We start from the raw sequence: 8,755 nt of genomic DNA, 5'->3' as shown, positions 1-8,755 counted from the left end.
CCCCCCGCCCCTCCAACCCCCTTTCTCACACACACACGCTACATTATTGCCAAAAAAAGGGGTCCGAAACTACACGGTCTGAATTTGTCAATCGTTCCTCCATGATTTGGATCACAGTCTAGCTTTTATTTAATTTTTTTCTTAAAGAACACGAGACACTTGGTAATCAATGCACAAGGGATCCGATCTGCGTTTTGCAGGTAAGGATGCAACGTGTTATCTTTAAGAACACGACTCGGAAATGTACATAGACACCATTAGGCACACCTAGAACGATATTCACGTAGCTGCTTGCTGTATCGTTGTTCATTGTTTATTTCGGTAGTTGGAGATTTAGTGATGCCGAGCTGCACCGCGCTGCATCTTACCGAGAGTTCAATCGGTGTGTGAAGCAGGAAAACAATTCACCAATATAGGAAACGCAAAATTATTTGTTCGTAACTGTGAGTAAAATTCTTTCCATGTGCTTGTCTTGCATGGCGGCCATGTGACCATTTTCGAGTGCATGCTGCGGCTGTGTCACATTCAATTTTCTGTTGAGGCGTGCAAGCCTTGCCGGATTTTTTTCATTCAGGGTGTTGCCAATCTGTCATCGATCAGGATGACATAAGGTGTCATTGTTGGTTTTGTCGTTCTCCTCTCCTTGTCCTATTGTGTTTGTAATTGTAATTTCACACCATTTCAGGCCCATGGGCTCGAGTACACCAAATTCTGCTATGTTATGAAAACAATCGACCACCACTTTGATTTTGAGGTAAACACGTCAAAATAAAAAGGTGACACAAATCGATGTTCAAAGAATTTTCGGTGCATGTAATCTGGAAAATTTTGTCTACATCGAATTGTATGTTTGCAACACATATTAATTGTTGTGCATTTGTATTGGCTGCGGTATAAATTGTGCAGCTCCTCAATCGTCATTGGATGGAAGGACTTGCCTTGCACTTCTTGCCATATGTGGCATCAGGCTCGATGAACTGGTCACTTAGTGCACAAGCCGCCCATTATGTGCGCCGTCAGTTTCTATTATACTGCAAATGTCAAGTCTTCTGGTATGAGGAACACCCTGAGGTGGCATTTGGTGCCCATCAATCATTAACGCTGTGGAATTCACGGCGAGCATTAGAATGCGGCCGTCTCAATCCAGTCACCAAGTGCGAGTGTCACTCTGCCACTCGTTATTCGCTGAATAATGATGTGCCGCAAAACTGTTTTTATTCCTATGGATCTATTTTTAAAACCTCTCGATGCTATTTTTGATTGACAGGCCCTTGTATTTCTTATAATCTGTTATGTCCCTCATAGGCAAACCATAGTAGTGAGTCGAGCTTTTACAATAGAGCAATTAATCACATTTAAATTGACATCGCAATGTAGAAGAAGGCAATTTTTCAAATTGCAAAAGCTACAATTTTTGAAAAAGTAAAAAAAAAAAAAAAAAGGTTCCATTCTGGTTGGCCTGTGGGATTTATTTTTGACCATACATGTCAATGTTATTTATTTATTTAGTGTCCACACACATGGTGGCCTTCTTGTGTGGAGTTTGCATGTTTTCCCTGTGATTGCCCGGGTTTTCTCCGCGATTTGTCCTGCGATGGGCTGGCACCCAATTAGCTGTTCAGGGTGTCCCCCGCCTGCTGCCGGAAGTCAGCTGGGATAGGCTGCAGCATGCCCGCAATCCTCATGAGGATTAAGTGGATTAGAAAATGGATAGATGAATATGAAAGTTCCGTTTTTATTTTTCTCTCATTTGAATTGGTACTGTACCACAAAGTCCAGTTGTAGCATAACTGCTTATCCCCGGTCGTTTCATGAGATTTGTTTCCTTCATATTGATCTGTTGAATTTTGTACAACAGAGCTAATTAAATCACAGCCTGCCCGAAATTGACATAATGGCCTAATCTGCCAATCAGCAGTGAATCATGGGAAGTAGGAAGCTGGATGGTTGTTGGAGGTGCGCGAGGAATGAGGGTGTGAGCGGAATGGTAGCACACATGAAATAGTTGGAATGGCGAACATCACTTACCGTTCCGCCAAATATTTGGAATATTTGACGCTCGTGTTTGTGTGTGCGTGTGTTCGTAGCCTTAAAACAAAGGCTCAATGAGTGAAATGTGAAGTGGTGTTGTACATGGTTATCCAACCCACTTTCTCTGCCTCTCACCCGCTCGCGTCATTGAGCTTTGTCAGCCCGTGAGGCGGGTCAGGGAAGAGCACGGTGTGCACTAGTCATTGCTGACATTCTTCTGCTCCTGATTGGCCATCACTGAATGCTTACACCCTGTTATTACAGGGTTATTACAGGGTTATTACATCCCAGCCGCTCATAAGAGCTGTGATTTATCGAAGCAACGAGATATGGAACGTGCCTCATGCTCGGTGGACGATTTAGCAATCCAACAAATGTGTTTGTATCAAACTGCCACCGTTCGAAGGGTTATCAGTTTGCATCAGTTCTTAACGTCGCTGTTTGATTGACCTGACGCGGGGATGCTAATGCTAAACTGGATCAGTGGAAGCAGCATGACTTATGTTATTTATTTTTTTCTCCCTCTGCCCCACCATTTTTGTCGCTTGGTAGTTTACATATGTAAAAGATAATTGCTGACCCACACTAATTTTAATGCCAGTTAAGTTTGGGGTTTGTTGTTGCCTTTTCGATTCACGTGACATTATGTTCAGTTTGGCTTGGCTGTCAACTATAATTTTGAGCTTCTAAACGAAAACGCGGCATACATGCTTTTCAGTGTAAACGTATAGTAAAGTATCGTATAGTCAAACATCTAAAGATGAATAAAATTGTGTGAATAAAAGTTATAACCAAATCTGCCCAAATTAAGGAAAATATATTCCGGAAAAAAGAAAACAAAATCAAATGCTAGTAAAAATAAAAGCAGTTTGAACATCCGTTGTTGCTCATCTTGGCCTGGCAAGCGCAGCAGATCCTCCTCTCAAAAGCATAACTTTCTCAAGGACTGTGGCTAAATTACAAATGTGTCTGAAATAGAAAGTGGGCATGCAGCTTGAAGAAACAACTCTTGGAATGTCATGCATTTTGAGAATGGATGACTTGTATATCTCTGGGAAATGATGTGAAGGGACTTTTGCAACCAAATAATACTCATGAATCATCTGGCATTTCTGTGTTGGGCAGAGGTTAAAAGTTTATGCATGCAAATGGATTTAGGAGGTGAGCATGAAGCTAAAAGGGAAGTCACAGAAGAGAGAATTTAGTGCAGATCCGTTTGCCACTTGTCACAAGCGGCTTCAAATGCCTCTAATGTCAACAGGAAACCTTTCAATCCCGTAATTCTTTGTTTTTTTTTTTGTTTTCCCCGACCATCACAGCAAATCTACAAACAAAGCACGAGCAGACTTTGTTGACAGTGCAATAATGTGCTAGCTGGACTCTGAAGGGAAGGCAACTGGGCTGAATGAATTTCTTTGATGATGTTTAACTTGCTTAATGCATTAGTTGAGACGATTCAAACGCTACCTGGTTTCATTATACAGGCAAAAGTATTGGGCCACTTGAGCATTCCAAATACAGGAAATGAATAGAAAGTATTGAGTCATCCCCATTTCGGCGCTTTCACTCTTCTTTGAAGAATTTGTCAAGTTGGAACAGGAAAAGACCTTCCCCAGTTTGTTCGCAATGAAGATGGACAGAATTAGCCAGAATCTCGTCATCTCCCCCCACCCCCCCTTTTTTTTTAACATTTGTACTTTTAAAAGCAAAGCCCAGCTTCACATTCATTTCTATGCGAGTACGTGCAGAAATAGAAGGCCTCTTAAAAAGCCATCCTAAATTACCAACAGTGCGTTTGACTCACCAAACCTGTTATGTCGTGTTTGTATTACCCCGCAGTCAGTCAGAAGCCAAACATTGCCTCCTTCTAGTTTTAGCTACATGCAAATGAGAGTGAAGGAGCTCCTGAATAATCAACTTACTAATCAGCATTTCTCTTGGATGGCACATTCTGGAGGACCGACGTCATTCTTTAAAGGGATCATCCAGTCGAGATGGTCCATTTTTTTCACTAACAAGTTCAGTTTATGTATTTTTCTCAGGAAAATGATATTAGCTTGCACTTTCAAGTTGATCAATTTGTTTAGGAGAGATCAGTAAATAAACTACCCTCTCTCAAAAACCCCTTTTCTAGTCAGTGATATAGCCACGCCCCCGTTTCCCATGTTTTAGTGGGCAGAACCGAACAATATTTTCCATTAAAACCATTATACTTGCATTGCTAATAATTTCCAAATGCCGTGCTCAATTGGCACCGAAATTTTTGCGAACAACTCGACTGATGCCCATTTCAACCTCCGAAACGATCACAAAGATTAGACTCTCCGTGGCCGGTTGAGAAGGGAATGAGGAAATGGGCACCCGACAAGTATTTTCCTCTCATGCCAGATTGGCTTTCTTTGATAAATCTCCAAGATATGACCATAATGTGTTATGGGAGGCTTTTCAGCCTCCGGATAAATGACTGATGTATTATTTGATCCAAATCACACTGTTGAGTGCAGACAATAAAAATGTCTCACAACTCTGTCTTCACCAACTTGCAGAAGAAACCGAAAGGGAATTGCGCACGGTGCACAACACAGTGAGGCAGGTTCTTGAACATCCCACTTTAGCTGGAGAAAATTTTGTGCTGAAGGGCCCGGCTTTCTTTGCCACGTGCGCCAAAAGCACTGAAAGACGCAAAGAGTTTTGTAATGATAAAAACACTGACACAAATACAAATGTAACACCGGGGCCGATTGTGTCGGGCGGGGTCATGGCCCCGAGATGCCGCGGTTGGTGTCCCTTATTTTCATTCCGTTGCCTTTTCCAAGCTCTCTCCATCCCCATCTAGCTAATTCTCAAGCCATCTCGTATAGGTCATGAAGCCCATTTTTACATGTTGTAATTTCTTCCCCTAATGGATGCTTGAGAGCTCTAATTATTCGTCTCCGTTGTGGAGAAATTGCCACGAAGCTTCTCCTGAAATGCATCGTGGTGAAATTTTTGCATTTTATAGCGCCTTGTTTTTGTTTTTTTTCCCCTTCAAGTTTTAATGAGTGTTGTTTTGCATTATGCAGTACCTCCAGGCTTCAATTTGGCATCTGGGAGTGTTGGCTTGACTCCAAAACTGGTCACCCAGTGCTTATTACTCATTAAGCCTCGTCACAGGGCCGAGTGGGTGCAGGCTTGGTGGGAGCTGCAGTGCTTGGAGAGTTGTTGTTGTTGTTGTTGTTGTTTGTCAATGTTCTACTTTTTGGAGTGGTGTGAAAGAGTTGAAAATGCACAACGTATCTTTTATGTCTGTCTGAACCCGCTCTCTCTGGATACATGAGTCGCTCCAATGCTAATCAAACATGATGATGAGGTGGAAGGAACAATTTTCATTTATTTTTAGCTTCTTCCGGTTTTAGCTACCGATAACAAAACATGAGATATCCTTATTTAAAATGACCAAACCTCGATGAACATTAACTGGGATCCAGCTCTAGATGCATATTTTCAATGTTAAATTGTATATCAGGTAGGTATGCTTGACCATAAAGCTATAAGAAATGCCGAGTTTTACACCATGGTACGTCAGTCTGTGAGGCTCAGACCCAACTTTTGGATTGTGTTGTGCTTCACAGAGCATTAATCTCTCGGTAACTAATGCATACATTTTAATAATAACAACCGCTGCGTCAAATCCGGGATCCATTGTTTGGTCGAGGTGGAGCAATATGGTCTGGCTTGGTCCACAAATTGTTTATTTTTCTATTAGCGAAAAAAAAAAATGGCTGCAATAAACTAGACCGGCAGACTGTAGCTTGACAGACTGCTAAGACCCTAAGGACCCTTCAGTAACATGATGCAGTCAAAACAGGTTATTGCCTATTCCGCAGTGTTTGTCTTTGCAAATATTGTGTTTATTTGAATGATGAAGTGGTGAGATTTAAATCACGGCTTTCAATACTTGTGTCAGTCTAAACTCAAACAACTCAACTCAAGTGTATTTCGAGAGCACTTTAAAACAACCACCGCTGTATACAAAGTGCCGTACATGGAACAAAAAGAATTCATACAACAAAGTAATAAATCAAGAGGCGAGCAGCAGCATTCTGGACCAACTGGAAACACTTAATGGAGGAGGATTGGCTGACTCCAAAGTCAAGTGCATTCAGTAATTCAGCCGGGAAGTGACGAAGGCTTTACTTTAGCCATCTGCCTAAGATAAAAGAAGCCGGATTTAACGGCACCAATTTGCGGGTCCAATTTAGAACTAATATTTACATATTATATGACGACTAATTTTTGGGTTTCTTCTGTACTATACAAAACAACCAATTCACCGTGAAGCAACAACAATTGTTTACATCAAAATTTAATTGCAATCTAAACGTGTCGCCGTTTTTCTTTCGCCGCTGGTAAGAATGTGTTTGTCTGTTGTCGACACCACACAAGGTGTTACTTAAAGCGCGTCTCCGTGCACCCCCCCCCCCCAAACTGTTGTGGGGCAACCGTGACAACTTTGCTGTGTGCGCTGACTACTGAGAAGTGCCTTACAAAGCCTCACTTCCCAAAGTTGACTCAGGAAAGGAAAGGAAAGGAAAGACAGTCTCATGGACAACTCGACAAGACAAATGAAATTTTCGTTTTTTGAATAGTGTCAAGTGTTGCAACTTGTTGTATTTTTACAGAACAAACCGCACGCCGTGTTTAAAAAAAAAAAAAAAAGTGGCTGGAATATATGTCAGTGTGTTGTCGAGGGGCCTTCCATGATGGAATGAGAGGTGCTAGCCACCAGCTAGCGCAAGAGCGAACAGACTTTCGAGGATCCCAGATTCATTGCACCATACTAGTCACTGTTGTTGTGATCGGACGTACGTGCTCTCTTCAAGTGTGTTCTGCTGTCATTAACTCAAGTTAAGTCATTTTAGACTCGCTATTGAAGGCCCAGGTCCTATTATAGCCGTTTCCAAGGAGTTCACTTTGTTTGCTGCCTCTACGTAGCAAATGAAGTTGGCCTTTGCACGGAACACCAACGCGTTTGTTTCCTCTCGTGACCGTCTTATTTTTATTTTTTTTTGCCGTCATAAACAGACCTAGTCTGACTCAACACACGGTGGAATTATCGGCGTTTACGATGACGCCGTCGACAGTACTTAGCGTGGTTTGTTCGAGGCAGTACCTGCACAATCTTGTAAAGCATTCACGTCATATTGGGCATGTTGATCAGGAGGCAGATATGAGGAGAGGGAAAAAAAAAAACAAAAAAAGGGAAGCGACAGCAATGCCCACATCATAGCGACCTGCCTATTAAGGTGTGTCAGATCTGGCGTCCTGCCGCGCAGTTATCTGGCTGCAAGGAGACACACCCTGGGGTGGGGATCCAAACGACAGGGTGGGGGGGTGCGGACTGGAAACCTGCATTATCTTCCAATTTAGTCATTGTTTATTTAATGTCACATAACTCAGTTGTGATTTCAGACTGTGAGTGTCATATTTTCGTTGATACATTTTGTTGAAAGGTCGCCATAACTTCGGTGTGATTTCAGACTGCCAGTTTCAATGTTTTCGTTGATACATTTTGTCGAAAGGTTGTCTTGAACGTGTCATGAAAGGAACCACTACTGTTCAGCTTTATATTTGGTTCACGTCTGTCAATTTTATATCCGCTTCAATTCCAAGCGCCGACTCTCAGTTACAAATCCGTATCCGCGCTCTTTCCTCATCCTCGGCTCCAGCGGCCATTCATCCAGTCGCACCAACGCAGACTGTTCAGACTGTTGTCAGGGTCGTCTCCATGTACACACACTAGTGCAGCCCACCCACTGCCACACATGCAAAGACGAGCCCCCCAAGTGGTCTGAGCTCAGTCAGGAAATGAGTTTGAGGTAATCCTGTCGCCATGAATTCGTCGCTCGCTCCGTTTCTTCGAGTAAGTCTTCCCGAATCGAAACTTTACAGATTCACCTTTGACTATTAAGCGGCGACAGAAATGTTTTATGATGATGTGTTGAGGTTCCGTTTGTGTTGAAGAGGGCAACTATTTAGCATGAAGCCAGGTTAGCGATGGTTCATTGATCCTATGGGTTCAAACCTAAAAAGTTATCATGACGATGTTGTTGGCATTTCAAACCTATCCATGGGGAAAAGCAGTGTCAATGCAGGAGCAAATCATATGGTTTTACTTGTTTTTTTCTTTCCATATTTGGAAAAATGTCCCCCGCTATTTTCAGTTGCAAGATTTGTCATGAAAGGTCGAGGATTCTGCGCCTGCGTTCAGTTTTAGTACATCAGCAAAGCTAAGAGAAACATTTGTTTCTCCTTCTCCTGTTACTTGGCAACGTTTCCCAAAGCGGACTTGGGTTGCCCAAATTCCTGGCATGAAGCAAAACAAAGAAAAAAAAAAAAGTTTGACAACAGTATATTTAAATGTATTCATTTTTTTTTACTTTGTCAAGACAAACACATGCACAGAGCAACATCTTCTATATTCCGTAATGACTTGTTTACGTGTCGCCCAATCTATCTAATGAGACCATAACTGTCTTTCAAGTGCATTTTATTGGACATCATTATCTCAACGTGTCATGACCATCCGGCCCACTCATGTTATGAATGCCATCACTCATGTCGCGAGTGGGGAATTAATTGCCATCTGCAAGTCTTGCATATGCATCGGAGTTGACTTCCTTCTTCGAGATGATCCCGCCGCCGGTCTTGCTCGGCGATGCCGTGTTTTGATCATTATCAGATA

General features: G+C 42.3%; 1 protein-coding gene across 1 annotated transcript in view; it reads left to right on the top strand.

The window, feature by feature from the left end:
• The first annotated feature begins 122 nt into the window (after window positions 1-122).
• LOC109529977 (cingulin-like protein 1) overlaps window positions 123-8,755 on the top strand; it is a 29,949-nt gene continuing 21,316 nt past the window's right edge. The window contains exon 1 of the mRNA XM_019893453.1: window positions 123-200. The gene's annotated coding sequence lies outside the window, so the exon portion shown is untranslated. The remainder of the gene's footprint in view (window positions 201-8,755) is intronic.

The sequence above is a fragment of the Hippocampus comes genome, unplaced genomic scaffold (assembly GCF_001891065.2).
Source record: "Hippocampus comes isolate QL1 unplaced genomic scaffold, H_comes_QL1_v1.1 scaffold428, whole genome shotgun sequence".
NCBI classification, from domain to species: domain Eukaryota; kingdom Metazoa; phylum Chordata; class Actinopteri; order Syngnathiformes; family Syngnathidae; genus Hippocampus; species Hippocampus comes.
The sequence above is the reverse complement of the archived record's forward strand: the minus strand, read 5'-3'. Positions and strand labels throughout refer to the sequence as shown.